Below are 16,541 nucleotides of genomic sequence, written 5' to 3' on the forward strand. Positions count from 1 at the left end.
GTTCAACGTTACTGGACATTGAAGCCAAATGGTATCTGAGGGTTGTTCGGCTTCTAGGGTGGTGACAGGTGATGGCGTTGCCTGGTCGCATTCCGTTGCGTGGTGGTGCATGCATGGTTAAGTGCGTGTTTATTTTTAAAAAGGGGTTTGAAGTTCGCTGTTAAGTTTGTTTAAAATTGGGCTGTCTCTACTTAAGAGGTTTGTGGAATGTCCAAATATTTTCAGTTGATAATGGGATCAGAATACATACAGCTACTAGGAAACATTGTGCCTCCATGTCTCCCATGTTAATTTCTAGGCAGGTTTTGTGGGCCGGGCTTGAGAACTTTGGTTCCGTCACCTCATAATTCTGACTAACGTCTTTCTAACTAACCGTGATTTAATTGGTTGGTACAACGCAAGGACAGGCGCAAGAGCAAGGTGCAAGGCGTAGCGAGATAAATTATTCACGAGGTTAAATTCGTCATACAAAATCCGCCTTAGACCACCAATACGAATATTGCATGCAGAGAAACAAACTTCCAGGGGCACGCCTCCATGCTGTCTAATTTCCCTCACACCATAAGACAGCACTCGCCGCCGTGAAAGAAATTATCTTTTATTAAGGCTTGCCCCTGGAAGTTTGTTTCCTTGCATGTAATATTCGTATTAGTTTATCATAAGTTGATAGGAAATGTTCCTTCCATAAGTTTGTCACTGGTTACCAACTGGAGCTTGTCATGAAGTGATTGAGGTAGGTCATAGATTCAGGGTAAAGCGACGCCTGGCTACTGGGCGCTGTCAAAGGCTTAGTAATGCAGACTAAATATGAAGATGGAAGTCCTACAAAATGAACCACCGAGTGTATGACTTCAATTCTCGCTAGTCGTTCTCGAACTAGCTCGAGCTGTAAGTCTCCTAGTAGCATTACGAAGTATTGGTACTGTCATACTTATGGACGAAACATATCTTATAAACTTATGGTCTATTAGAGTCTGGTGTTTGAGCACTTTGCGCTATAAAGACATCACATCCGGACGTTTTGGTGGTGATAACAAAGACACCAGATATTACTTCAAAAATAAATAAATAAATACTTTAATGGACTGGTAACTTCGAAGCCCCATCTAAAGTCTTTGTTTTCCACATACCGGACCCGGACGGAATTCCTACCCTCTTTTGATTGAAAAAGGGCCTATTAATTGTTGCACGTGCTTAATTTCCTTTTGAAATACCCCCAAAAAAACAAAATTAAAACCCCCCATAAAAACCAGAGCTAGCGTGAAATCTTTTTAATTTCTTTGAGAATGCAATTCGAATACTGAGATCTTGATTAAAAATCAGGTGAGCCCGAAAAGAAGGAAGTAATAACAAGGGCCGGGAAATGAAACAAAAGAAAAATCATAAAAATGATCAAAGAACCCAAAGAAATAGAATAAATTTACGTCTCGCAACCTGCAACCCTGCCAGGCTTCGGTGAAATGAAAATTTCCCTTTCTTGGAGCTAGGCTCTCGAATATTTTTCCTAACGAGTGTTTCATCCCTCCCCCCACCTTTTCCTGTTAGTCTTAGCAAATCTCTCATCCCCTCAGCCCCCTAGCGTTGAAAGTAAATTGATTTGGAGGCTATACCCCATGGAAAACTAAAGAAATCTTTAAAGGACAAGTCTTAGTGAAATATGGTTGTTAATTCATAAGTAATGATTTTGCTTCAAAGGGAATACAGCTAGTAGGAATCATAGTGCAACATATATCCCATTTTAATATCTATGCGGGTTTTGTGGGCGGAGCTTGAGTTCTTCGTCACGCCTCATAATTCTGACGTCTTTCCTACTGGTATTTCATTGGTGGCTGGCAACGCAAGCGCCTAGTCGTGTAACAACGCGAGTTCCTAGGTGTGCGCCAGGTGCAACGCGCAACGACATAGATTATTCGAGAGGTAATATTCGTCGTGCATAATGATTACTCTAGCTCCTCCCACAGAATCCGCCTAGATACGTTTGAGCGAAAATGGCTACACAATTATTCCTACTATCTATATGTATTCCTGGTAGCTTTCTTTTCTTTGCTTGTAAATAATACGCTAATATTATACTATATATCAGAATTGGGATCTGAATATTGTAAAAAATATATATTAATATTTTTAGAGAGACTAGTTCTTTAAAAGATAGAAAAAAGTCGATATAAACCTTTTTAATCTTTTAAATTAAGGTCGGTGAAGCTTCAATCAGCGAAGTGCGCGTTTTCTAATCGATTAAAAATTGCCATGAATTGCGGATCTATACGTAGGATTATAATAATTCAATTTAAAGTATCGTTTTTAGTACGTTTCAGGTATGATTACCTTACGAAAAAAACACAGTAAGCGTTCGAAACTATTTCCCAATTCAACAACATACATGACGAACATCTAAAGGCCTCTTCAGACGATACAACATTTTGACACATTTAGATGAGCAACTTGATTTGAGTAAACTAGCTGGGTCGTGTGAACAGAAGTTGATTGGACAAGTTGAATCACCAAATTAAAATTTGATCACTGACCAATTTTTGTTGACTTAACTTTTTGAATCATCTAGTTGAGTCAAATTGTGTCGTCTGAAAAGGTCTGGAACTGTTTCGCTGGCCTTTAGAAAGCGTGTTTCCAAGTATGATTTCTGTTCAGCCAAATTGTTAATCAATTTAGTAATGGTATTAGCAATCGACCCATGTGTTGCCCCCTGCAGAGATGAAGGACATGAACACGAATTATTAATATATTATGGTTTTGGAATTGCCCATCACCCGTTCCGTTTTCAAGCACCAACCTTGTCTGTAACCAGCAGTTTATTATATGGGAACTAGCTGTTACACCCGCGGCGTCGCTCGCGTGTAATTAGAACTTCCATCAAAATGTTATAAAGAATGGGTAGATTTTACTGACGACTAATATTTTTGTAGCACCCTAAGGCACTCGGCGTTGCCCGTCAGCCCCTAGGGATGCATTTTTTATTACTTTTTACGCGGACATTATTCCATAAAGAAGGGTTTTTAAATTTCTGGCCGCCATTTAAAAAGATGGCAACAAATCGAACCCACAAGACCAATAAGCAAGTCTATAGGTTAAAGGAAACCAGTGTACTAAATATTTGCGAAATCGGTTGGAACGCGCGGACTTTGTTGCGTAGAGAAGATTTTTTACATTTCTGGGCGCCATTTATTAAGATGGCGGCGGATTGGAAAAATTTGTCTTAGTACGCGCCTACTACTTATGAGTAACGTCCCTGCAAATTTTCAGCCTTCTAGGGCAAGCGGTTAAATTTGGGCTGGGCGTTGATTATCAGTCAGTCAGTCAGTCAGGACTTTGATTTATATAGATATAGATTGTAGCTTTAAATTGAAATCAACAATTTTAAATTCATATTTATTCAAAGATATTTAATTTCTTTTTGTAAACTGAAATTTTTATCCGGTAGTTGCATGGAAATCAAAGTTATTTAGGCTGTAGTTTTATAATGAGATTTTGAGGCTAGGACGGTTGTTGTGTTAAGCCGATAATAATGATAAGGGGGAGGGGAGAGCTCAGTTTAATTCCGGGCTTTTCCGCCCATCCCCCTTCGTCCGGATCTTATAATCCCCTTTATTAATACATGGCGCTAATCGAGATGTTAGCTACCCCGTCCCGTTTTGCGAGCTAAAAACCCCCCATGATGATTGTTTCAACGCTTCCTGGATCAAAGGCAGCCGCCAAATAAACAATGTGGCTAAGGTATTCCAGTTCAAGGCATTATTAAGCTACTATTACCAGAAATGGGGGGAGGGACCTTACGTAAAGTTCATAACTTATGAATTTAATTGCTTGCACAAACGTAGTTCTATGAATTGTTGATATTACCAGAAGGGGATAATAGAAGAAGCGTGACACTCTGTATCCTCTCAATGCTTTATGTAACGTGATTTTTCCCAGGCGAAGGAACCCTTTTTGTTAATTTGTGTGAACTCTATAACTGTTTGGTGGTACTAAATCCTCAGCAATCAACCCACAAACCTTTATTGTCTTGACGTGGGACAAAAACACACAAGTGCATGCGCCTTGGCGAATAATTAAGCCTTCGCTAATAGAGTCAACCAGGCACAAACCTTGATTGTCTTGACGTGGGACAAAAATCCACAAGCGCATGCATGCGCCTTGACAAATAGTTAAGCCTTCGCTAATAGAGTAATGATGAGGGAACTATTTACATGGCGTATGTGATTCGGTTTAGTAACCTTGAGCACTTCAAATGTTTTAGTTCTGATGTTGGGAAGATCATGTTATAATTACCCCTCCCGCTTTGTGGTGATACACCTCTCTCGAAGAGAAGTATTATTTGCTTCTGAATGCACCTACTGTCTGTGACCAAACTCTGAAGTCCAGAAATTGCATTGCATTGACAGATAATATAACCAACTATGAGTTACAAAAAACAATGCCCATTTTTTCGCAATACCCAACTCTGAACTAGAAAAAGAATTGCATTTTACCTTCAACCTTTTACCCTATTACGGAAACGGTTCCATTTCAACATAATTTATTAATATTTTACTCAATAGGCCTACATTATTTTAAAAAGCTCTTAGACTATGGGTAGACTTAAAATTTCTTTGGACCATAGGCATAGATAGAGTTACTAGGCAATCGAAGGATTCAAATTTATTGAGATGAGATTGATTGCGTTGATGGTGCTGACGACGTACGCTTTATCTGGGAAGCTATCTCTCCAGGATAGCAGCAAGCCATATATATATATCTGTAGGTTCTGTAAGATCTATTGCTTTGTTGAAAATCCGAGATAAGGCACAAAGACCCGTCCGTCCGTCCGTCCGTGTGTGCCTATGCTCTACGCCAATAATGAAAGAGGAGTCCTTCCAGGAAGCCGGATGCCAGAGACAGAGGAGCGGGGCGTCTGCCCCTCCACCTCCCTGTACATACTATCACCCAATTCCCCCACCACTATTTCTCTTTTTGCGATCAGGACTTGTTCGCACTATAGATAGAAACAGCTTGATTGTAGGCGAAAAGACTGTGTGACATGCTCGGCAGCATACGTTACCCACTATGCTTTAGTTTACTTGGGCCTAAGATTGCAGCACCATCTATAGCATAGCTCAGTTGCATTAAAAGAAAAACCTGGCTATTTTATCCACTAGATGACACCTGAGGAGTAGGCCCACGCTAACGCAAAGTATGCCGGGTGTTTCAAATACAACCATGGGTGTAAGACCTCTCTGTAATGGGTATAGGCTTCGAGGTTTTCTCTACAATATAATTTACACTGTTGGGGCTGCAAAACATTTCTCCCCATCTCAGTGCAGTGTTGTCAGGCACTTTTCGAGTCAAGTTGGTCGATTGCTAGGTCAAACTGAATTCCAGGACTTTCTCTTTTCAATATCGCGATTTACAAACGGCCTGGCAACACTGGGGAAAGTTTGAAATCCCCTTTAGGGGAACTATCAATCGATTTTTAAACGAGCATTTTCCTTTCACGTTAGAATTCCAAATTTAGTAAAAATAAATGAAAATTTTATGTTCTTGTAATTGACTATACGGTATTTTAAATGGTTTTATGTGAAATTATCGAGACCCATTGTTAAATCCCCCTGAAATCGCGATAAAAACCCGTTTAATTAAATTACTAACATTAAGTATTATATTCATTTACTTACTATTTCCATTATTCTAAATTTCTTAAGAAAGGGGCGTGTCAAGAACTATGTTTTGAAGTAGTATAGTGTTATTATTTTTTGGAGTAGTAACGTTACTGTTAGCTTGGAACATTCAACTTAAATTTTATACTTAACATTATTTTTTAATTTATTTTATATTAACTATAGTTCATAATTAATATGATTTATTTTTAATTCTAACATAGTTTTGTAAAATGCAAACCAAATTTTTAGCGGTTATTAATGAAAAGAAACATTTAAGGAAAGACGACATTTAGGGGTTTGTCATCCCATGTATTTTCCCGTTGCCCCTGTAGAAATGTTTATCACGCTGCACATCAAAGCGTAGGGTGAAGCCAACTACCAGGGTAATGCTATTTCTATGGCGAAAAAGCTTCAATTGAATTTGACTTATTAAATTAACTTTAATAAGCAAAATTTTACATAGTATTTAATTATAGCCGAAATTAAAGTGTAATGACCCCTTAAAGCTTATAGTGCGAACAGTGACAAGAACTTTTCAATTGATTTATTTCAGTTTGAGTAGTGTTTGATATGAATGGATTTTTAAAAGACTTTTTATCATCTTTCTTTTTTTCGCTGCTGTACATTGGATCATCTGGAATTCATACAGCTAATTGGAATAATTTCGTAGCCATATTTCACAACGTATCTAGGCGTATTTTGTAGGAAGAGCTAGACTAATCATGAAATATGACGAATTTTACCCTGAGGCTGCTTCATGCACCTAAGATCATTGAACACATGGACTCAATGATAAGGTAAAACCCTTAGTGGGAGAGTCCCAGAACTTTTCGAATCGTGGATCACGTTATGGCTGTGGTCTGAGAGGAAAAAGTTCAATATTGGTCACGGCGTGGCGCTAGAGAGGCGCTGCCCTTAATGAACCATGCGCCGTATCTCCATTCCAGCCCATCTTTGTTTAATGGTCTTAGTTGTAAGTCATTGCTAAATTGTTAGCTACATTCGAAAATTGATGCATTAGCTACAAAAGGGGTGCGATTTAAGAAGGTTCCTCCCCTTTTTACCCATGGGATGCTTCTGATACATGAACGTTTAGTAAACGGGCTTTAAACCACTCCCCATCGGCATTTTTAAGGAAAAAAGGGGAGGGGCCATCTTAATGGTCTTAGCTTGCGCTTGCCAACCAATTAAATCACAGTTAGATAGAAAGACGCCATCAGAATTATGAGGTGTGGGGGATGGCAAGTTCTCAAGCCCCGCCCACAAAACCCGCAAAGAAGTAAACATGGGAGATAGGGGCCACAATTATTCCAATTAGTTGTATGTATTCCTGGGAAAATCACGTGTTTTTTTTCTTGGTACTAAAGGATCTGAGATGCGAACGCGTCTACACTGTCGACAGACTGGGTGTAAATGTCCGCCCGTGTCTTAATACACTGCATTAGAAAAGAGCCGCTCGCTTCTCTCTAGTCGGGTTTATCCTAGGGGCACGGTCTGTTGCTCGTCCTAGCAAAAAAAAGAGTGGAATTTCTAAAGATTAGAAAGACTACTTTGCTGCTGTTCAAGGCATATACCCCTTTTTGAAATATTAGCCTAAAACTATCGCAACGAAAGATAGTGTCTAGGATAGGGTCTACAAAAAGCGCTGTCTTAAGCAGTTAACCTCCAACTTTCCTGACGCTTTTAGGCCTTTTTCTTTCTATGCCGTTGATGGAGTTTATGTTTTAAGGCAAAATGAAGAATTTTTTTACTACTTTTTTGGCCTCTTAGTAAAGAAAGTGGAAGGATATGTAACTCTTATATGCATGGATATTATAGTCAGTAGCCCTATCTTAAGGGAATTTTTGGAAAGTCATAGATTTCAGTATCAAATATTTTACTAAAGTGAATAAGCAGACCAATATGTAAAGTTTTAACAATTTACGATCTATTTCAACCATTTTCAGACTTCTACGATACGTACGTTTCCAGGAAAATGGGTGTAAGTAAAGCTAGATGACAGTCCTAAAATGGAACGCCCCCTTTCTTAATTTGGGACCGCCCCCTTTCCTAATTTGGGAACGCCCAAATATAAATGCGAAAAATCTGAGTTAGGGTAGCTAGTACTTCAAAGTCTATAGATGATTGGAAAATTGAACAAGTGCTTATTCGATATAAAAATATTCCACAGAATGCATTAGCAATTAAATTTAAGATTAAGTTCTAGTATATCAAGGTCATTCTAATTTTAATTTCAGATATCACTGTTTAAACCTAGGCGTGTCGTAAAAATTTAGGGTCTGTATCTCTGGTCACTCAAAATTAATTTCAAAGTGATCACTGTTTAAAGATATCATTTTTAATGTATTCCTCCTAAGCTCACAATTGACTCGGTGACTTAACGAATTCCCCGTATCACTCTAATAATATTCTCATAACACAATTTAGCTTTAGCTTGCATGTACCATCATCAAAGGAACTCAACGCCTGCCTTAAGTCAACTCAATTAATTACGTAACTTTACTTTCGTTGACTGTTAACTTTGTCCTAGTAGATGAAAGCACTCAATTTCGGGGGATCAGAGGCTAGCTAGTTTTCTTGGAAAGTTCCAACACTTTTGACAAAACGTGCTCGCGAGAAAATGCCAAACGCAATAAAGAACCACACTTAAGGGATCTGCTCTAGCAGGCTGAAGCCATTCACCTAAATCCAAAGGCAAATAGAAATAATGGGAAGTGAAATAACAGTAAGGAAAGGTTACCAGCACGAAGATTTGCACTTCGAAATGGAATCAATGATAATTTCTTTGAAGCTAAAATGTAATTCAAATGAACCGAATTTGCTATTTTCTGAGAGGATCAATTTAAAGTAAAAAGATATGGTAATATTTAAGTAGAGCTCTGTTTGAATGATTTTACAAATAAATTAGAGAGAAGGAAATCAAGACTTGATTGGAGTGAAGCCCCATGTTAATTTGCTTGAAGCAAAAATATAATTCCCAGATCAATGCCTTAATATTCAAATGAACTACCGAATTCGTTATCTTCTAGAGAGAGGAATTAAAAATAAAGGGTAGTAGGATAGAGCTCTCTCTCTGTTTGAATGATTTTACAAATAAGCTAGAGAGAGCGAGAAAAAAATCCAGACTTGATTGGAGTAAATGCCCATTCAGACTACACTAAAATCTTACGTTGACGTCGGTGAAGTTGCTTTGCTGGCTTAGTTAGTCACGTGTCAACAGCTACGTAAAGGATTCGCGGGTTTAGTTTTTGAAAACTAGTTTTCAGTTTCGTCTGGCAGTGTCTAGATGGCACCACATCGTTATCGCCTTTCTTTAGCCATAGCTCACTCGATCAAGCATTACTGACTCGTCATCGAGTGAGCTGCGATTTAGCAGACGATATATGAAACGTTTTAGGATTCTTGGTCAGTTTGGGAAATGAGAATATTTGTTAGATTAGTACTTAGGACCAGTGACCCACCTAGTGCCCAAAATAATAAACGGATCTCAGGACTGGTCCCCTAACTGAACCCGAGGATCAGTAACCCTTAGTTGTTGAATTCAAAAACCGGTCCAAGTAATTAATAAACTGTTTTTGGACCAGAGGAAGCGTGCTATTTCCTAGACTGTTCTTGGTGGTATTCGCCATTTTGAATTCGGCTATTTTACCACTCAAAAGTCTTGGCTCAAAAATCAATGTATATACAAGACCTATTTTAAGTCGTCTGCTATCACATCTGAATAGGGAAATCAACGTACCGAAACGAATAGTGTGGATGGGCCTTAAGTCAAAAATATTTTATTTGGCTCTACTACTCCAGGTTTTCATTAACCTCCCCAGTACCAGCCAGCTCACTTACTGCGTGGTTTTTTCTATTTGCTTTTGCCAATAGAAAATGGCACTCTACATTTTTTGGATCCCTCCATTCTGGGATTTCGGTCTTGCGTTAAGCAAATCAAGAGATCGTGTTGACGCCAGCGATTCCTTTTTTTTTCTTCATTCTCGTGGCATTGTGACCCCATACTACTCTATCCCAAACCAATCCTTTTTTGTGCATTTTTTATTGTACGCGTGTGACAGAGCGGTGGCCGCTAAAAGGATATGTCGATAGTCGACCAAGCGAAAATAGTGTTTACATTCTATTTCTTCTTGGCTTGGATATCGGGGACGCAAGAAGTAACCCGCTACTGATCCTAGCCTGGATATATATTCACTATTTTCATATTGTAGACGATATTGTTAAGCCTTGGAGGAACTAGCTTGACTGGATGCGAAAAGAGTGTGCTTCTAGTTTGAAGAACATGATTTGATCGAAGCCTGGATGTATGCACTATTTTCACATTGTATACTATTAATAGCTGTAATAAGAACTTCCATCAAATTGATATAAAGAATGGGTAGATTTTACTGATTCGGCTAATATTTTTGTAGCACCCCTAGGAGCGAATTAAGGCACTCGGCGTTGCCCGTCAGCCCCTAGGGATGTAATTTTTATTACTTTTCACGCGGACATTATTCCATAAAGAAGGGTTTTTAAGTTTTTGGCCGCCATTTAAAAAGATGGCAACAAATCGAACCCACAAGACCATTCAGCCCGTCTATAGGTTAAAGGAAACCAGTGTACAAAATATTTGTGAAATCGGTTGAAACGCGGGGACTTTGTTGCATAGAGAAAATTTTTACAATTCTGGGAGCCATTTTTTATGATGGCGGCGGATTAGAAAATCTTTTTTAGTACGCGCCTACTACTCACGAGTAACGTTCCTGCAAATTTTCAGACTTCTAGGGCAAGCGGTTTGGGCTGGACGTTGATTATCAGTCAGTCAGTCAGGACTTTGATTTATATAGATATAGATAGGTAGATTGGATTCGTGTGTTTGCCTGTAAGTAAAGGCTCTGACACCGGTTATGGATATGTATAAATACCAATGGATTAAAATAGCCAACCACCAAATACGCGCAACTTACACCCATGTATGTGTGATGGCTATAAACCGAAGCGGAGATGCTAAGTCCCGTGGCAAAAGGAACTATATCTCTCCGGAGAATCGTGAAATTTTGCCCATGCGCAGAGAGACGAAGTACGAATTCCTTCGCATTCACAAGGCTATTTTGTCTCTGCTGAACCGGTGCTTAAGCGAAATGCCTTGTGGAACGTAAGGGATGGGAATCCATAATAAGTCAGGATATATCCATGGTTCTATTTTTATACTCAACCATCTTCTGTTACGTTTTGGGGGATTGGCTCGAATGTGTATCGGGTTATGAGATTTCATGTACGCTGACGTATTCATTCGTTTGTGACATTATATTCGTTTTGCAGCTAGCTATACCCGTACCAAGCAACTAGCCAGCCTTAGCCTTAGCCTTAGCCCTGGTCAGAAGCACCGGCTGGGCTCCTTTTCTCAATTTCCTGTCTACCAACAATCTCCATTCGTCCGTATTCTTCTTCTTCTACTTGTCGTCCTGGTTTGATTCTTCGACGCGTGGCCTGACCCCCATCCCCGTCAGGGGGTTGAACCACCGGCGAAGCGCGCACCCCCGAATGAACAAATGGGAGAAAGGTTTCAAAGACGACCAGACACGGAGCCATCAGCACCACTCCCAGCAGCGCCTCAGGGCGAGATGGATGCCTTACTACTGGGCAGGACCAAGGCAAGTACACCTTCTTACCACTCTCGATGTATATATATTGTCCTTTTGTTTATTGCTTTATGCCCCTCAAACTTCAATGTCATCTCTAGACGCTTTTTACGCGTGCACCAATGCGTAGTAAATAATTCTGGTTTGTTTGTTTGTGACATCTTTGAGGTTTTAAGTGACAGGATATGCCAAAAGACAAATAAAGAAAACGGAAAGTGAGACAGTGATTCCTGTTATATCTGAGTCAAGGAAAAATTGTTTACTGCTCCCTTGCGGTATTCTATGGGAAAACTTGCCTATTTAATTTCTAACGCATTCGTAGATCCCTAAAAATTCAAATGAACAAAATGAATTAGCTGATTTCTATAGAGGGTAATTAAATAAAAGTTATCATAAGTTCATTAGATATGTTCCATAAGTTTGTCACTGGTTACTGAGAGCTTGTCATGAAGTGATGTAGGTTACAGATTCTCGTAAACCGACGCATGGTGAGGCGCTGCTGTCAAAGGCTTAGTAATGCAGACTAAATAGGAAGATGGAAGTCCTGCAAAATTAACCACCGAGTGTAATCTGCAATTCTCCCTTGTCGTTCTCCTTCGAACTAGCTCTCAGTAAGCCTCTAGCATTACTAGGTGTAGGCATGGTCATACTTATGGGACATATCTTATAAACTTATGGTATTATTAAAGTAGAGATTGCATGGTTGAGGATAAAATCTGGAGAGAAAGAGATCACGGCTTGCAGTATGTCGTAAACATCATACTGGGAATACTCCACTTCTAGGCTTTCATTAATCCCCCCAGTGCCTAGCTCACTTTCTGTTATTTATATCTACCTTTGGTTATGCAAAATCAGCCACGTGACTTCACGTAACACTACGCGAAACGTCATAACTGACAACACAAATGGAAATAAAATCTAGTCCCTTTTTGTACGGAATGTCACTGATGCGGTATACAAAATCCCATGCACAAATTACTTCGGGAAACTTTGAACTACGTGCTCGGATTTGAGAAGTATTTTAAGTCGACTTATTCCTAGTGGTTGACCCAAAAATCAAAGCTGATCATACAAGGTTCAAAATTTGGAATCGAATGATGTTTTGAGTTCACCTGGTAGATTAAATAAGATCGTTTATATGCCCGGGCCTACTGCGGTCCAATGATTACAGAACTTTATAAATGGTATGTTGCTTACGCGAACTTCATTCAGTATCGCTAGACTACTTGAGAATGTCAATTAGTTTTCGAACTTCAGAACGTGTAAACGGGGCGATATTTCGGGTCTTTTAAAAACAAGGTGTTCAAACACCAGACCCGATTTTAGCCTCGGCTTTTGAAAGCAGCGTTTATTGAAATGTAAGAATTGTTACAAAAATTAAAAGGGCTTTTTATTTTTGAGTAGTTCTGCTCCAACAGGCCATAAAAGCACTGGAAATGAATTTTACAGAAGGAAAAACAATAGAAACCTCCCAATAATAAAAGCAAGCTAAGCTTAACGAGCTCATCAATTTTTAAAACCTTGAAACGTAGCAGAGGGTTTTAGGGGTTCTTGAGAGATTTGAAGCCATAAACACAGTCCCAATTGTGTTTTAAAACATGGGTCTAAAACTTCTTCAATGAATTAAATTATTAATTTATGAAATTACATAACAAAAGTGACCCTTTCTCTTTCATAAAAACGTAAAATCATGAGAAAATGGGGAATAGTACTTGAACCAATCCCGTGCGGGTTCTGGCTAGCAGACGTCTCTAAACATGGCGAGGCAGTAGTCTGCGTTTCTAAGACCAAATAAATGGTAAATACTTGAGACAATAATTATTAATGCAAGCATTTTTTAGCAGTAATGAATGATTTAAATGCGCTGAGAAACTTTTACTCCAATCTTTCCCTTTTGATTTTACGTAAGGCATGAATTTTATTAGGTAATTTAAACGTTAATATGGTTTATTACTGTAAGTCAAGGTCAAGGTGTTCATTTCATTATGTAAATAAGCAGGGAATTATTCTTCACCCAAAGGCCCCTTAAGACGTTCTCATCCGTCGCTACGTTCATTTCCATGTTCACATGTAAGAGCAGACGACGTCGTATATATGGTGATTTTTGATCCAAGACTTCTGAATACTAAAATAGACAAATTCGTTTATTACAAACAGAGAAACCAACACACAGGCACGAGGCCGCCATTAGGGGTATCCCCCCTTTCGCCAAGAAGCTCCGCCAGAGGCAATGCGAGTCGGTTAGCCTCCCGTCTGGTGTAGTGAACTCGGGTGAACTCCGTCTGGTGTTGTTTCTTGGCGAGAGGGAGTGTACCCCAAATGCGGCCTCGCGCCGGTTTGTTGCTTTCTCTGCTTGTATTAATGCAAAGAACCCTAAAAAATTTCATATCGTCTGCTAAAGCATAGCTCACTCGATCACGCATCTGGAAGGCTTGGTCGAGTGAGCCATGGCTACAAAGAAGGCGCTAACGAGGTGGCACCATCTGACTGCCCGACGAAACTGAAAACTAGTTTTCATACTAAACCCGGTGGTGAATCTTTTACGTAGGCCTATTCGTTGTCACGCGTCTATTTAAGCGAGCAAAGAGACTTCACCAACTTGAACGTAAGATTTTAGTGTAGTCTGAAGAGGCCTTTAACGAGCTTCATAACCTTGTTTATTTCCTTGGCAAATGTAGGCTAGCTTAAGATATCCTATTGCATTTCCCGTGTTTTATGCCTGGAACATAAATTTGGGCCTGCCTCGTAATTATGCGAAGTTTTTATTTGTTTAATGGCTTTAAGGTACAGTACTTGGGCTGTATATCTTGCAGCTTGTCTCGCTCGCTTCAAGACAACCTCAAAACTCTACTTATACAAGTTAGGATTATAAATTTAAATTTTCTGCTGTTCCGGCGATCCTCAAAGGATGATGTCTTATTTAAATTTTTTTTAGTTGCTTCTGACATCTTTATAACAGAATATTTTAGAAAAATTTCTTTCGCATAAATTGTAGTTGCGGAAATAACATCTCCTGTATGTTGAGCTTCCCTTCATAAATGTTTTCAAGTAATTAAACCATATTTTATATTAAATAGTAAAATTATCCTATATAGCACGGGATCATAAGGATTCCAGTATGCCAAGGTCATTGCATATTTAATTTCAGAACTGCTTATTGTAAAGTGCTTGGTTCAATTTTTAGTTTCGAGTCTGTCTTTTTATCATGGGCTTTTTCTCTCGCTATCCCCAATCTGTGTTTTTACCCGGATCACGTGGTACTGTTTTAACGTTTCGAAAGAAAATCAGGTCAAAAGACGAACAATTTTTTTAACATAGATTTTTAGACGATTTTGGGGGAGAAAATTGTGGAACGAAAACCTCGCCGGAAATAGACGAGAGGCTTGTTAATCACCACTAGCGTGTCATACTAAGAGTACACTAAAGGGAAGCCTTTCACGGCGGAAGAGTCTCATAAAAATTAGTAACAGGTTCGGTTGAAGTGAGATGGATTATAGGCAGCAGCGGGTGGGCAGACTAGTCCCCCAGAGATTCCATTCAGACATCTAAACTTAATAGACTCTTATGAACTTATGATATTATACGTTCTCGTACATAAACAAAGCAAGGGCATTCCCAGATTTCCCATCTAATATAGATGGTTTCACTGTAAGAGCTACAGAAAATTCCTCCCCCTCTCTTACCTTAAACTTCAGTGCAGTGTTGCCAGACCCTCTGTATGTCAAGTTGTTCAAGTACTGAGTCAAACGGAACTACTGTTAGCCTTTCTCTATGTAAATTTCTTGACTCACCAACAGGAGAAATGGAAACCAAAAAAACCTTAAGATGATATTATGTACAGAAGGTTTATACGATTCACGTTTACGACGAGGAAGAGTTGATTGGTGTTTTATGCACGCGTCTATTGATGTAGGTGGTATAGCTAGCGCCTCAATTTCAATAAAGGAGGCAAGGGCTGAAGGCGAAAGGTTCCTCGCAAGATGTTGAAATATTTATGTGTGTGGAGGATGAAATGATTAATGCATCGTATAATGTAAAGGGACGGTGAACGAACAAAATCTTGAAACGAGAGAGTAAAATTATTATATATATCATAAGTTTATAAGATATGTTCCTTCCATAAGTATGGCACTACCTATACTTCGTAATGCTACTGAGAGACTTACAGCTCGAGATAACTAGTTTGAGAACGACTGAAGCAAGAATTTTCAGACTACACTCGGTGGTGGTTAATTTCACAGGACTTCCATCTAGCTCCTATTTACTTTAGTCTATAGGCCTTTGATAGCAGCGCCAAACGAGGCGTCGCTTTACCTCGAATCTGCGACGTACGTCACTCACTTCGTGACAAGCTCTCATTAGCCAGCGACAAACTTATGGAACATAACTTATGAACTTATGATATATACAGGGTGTTTCTGATAAGTTTGATAGTAAATTAAGAGGGGATGTTCTTTGGGAAATCGATTTTGAGTCGAAAATGTATTAACTTCTTTCTCCATTTTGTCCACAATAGACACTGTTTTCGAGTTATGATTTTAAGAGTGTTTTATGGATGGCCCATTAATTAAATTAGAAATCATTGTCTTACAATTTCTTAATTGAATTTAAGGGGCATCCGTGAAATACTCCAATCTTAGCTCAAAAACAAGGCCCGTGGGTAAAATGTCATAAAAGTTACATTTTCGACTCAAAATCGCCGAAATAGCCACCCCTATAATTTTTGACAGACTAGGTATTCAGAATTGTAAACATTCTCGGTTAACCATAAAATACTGTTTTACGAGTTTGTTTAATGGTGTATTTACATTCATAAGTTAATAATTATGCGCAATAAGTTTTTGCAGGAATAAGTACAACTAATAGGAATCGCTGTGTAGCCATTTTCTCCATACTTTTCGGGCTAGAAAGATTCATACCATTTACACAACTAGGCCAGGCTACTTGGAGGTCAAAACTGTCTGCACGTTTGTTCTACAAGTAATGGCTTCTTTGTGCAAATGCTATAAATTCTTCTAGTCTAAAAACTATGTTAGGGTTTATAGATAGTGTGCACTATTGGGGTTAGAGACATTTCCTCTCCCCCTTTCTTAACTTTAACTTTAACTGCGCATGCGCTTCAGGGTTTTCAATAATTAGTTATTAGAGCATATCCTGCGTGCAGGTTTGGACACTGAATGATAATTACTGAATCGAACAGATTTCTACAAGCTTTTCATTTTGTTGTATGTTGGCAACCATGCTGAGAAAAAAGAATTTTTTAAAC

The sequence above is a fragment of the Phalangium opilio genome, unplaced genomic scaffold, assembly GCF_054372755.1.
Source record: "Phalangium opilio isolate 3A_F unplaced genomic scaffold, DU_Popi_V2 ptg000013l_1, whole genome shotgun sequence".
In the NCBI taxonomy this organism is placed as follows: domain Eukaryota; kingdom Metazoa; phylum Arthropoda; class Arachnida; order Opiliones; family Phalangiidae; genus Phalangium; species Phalangium opilio.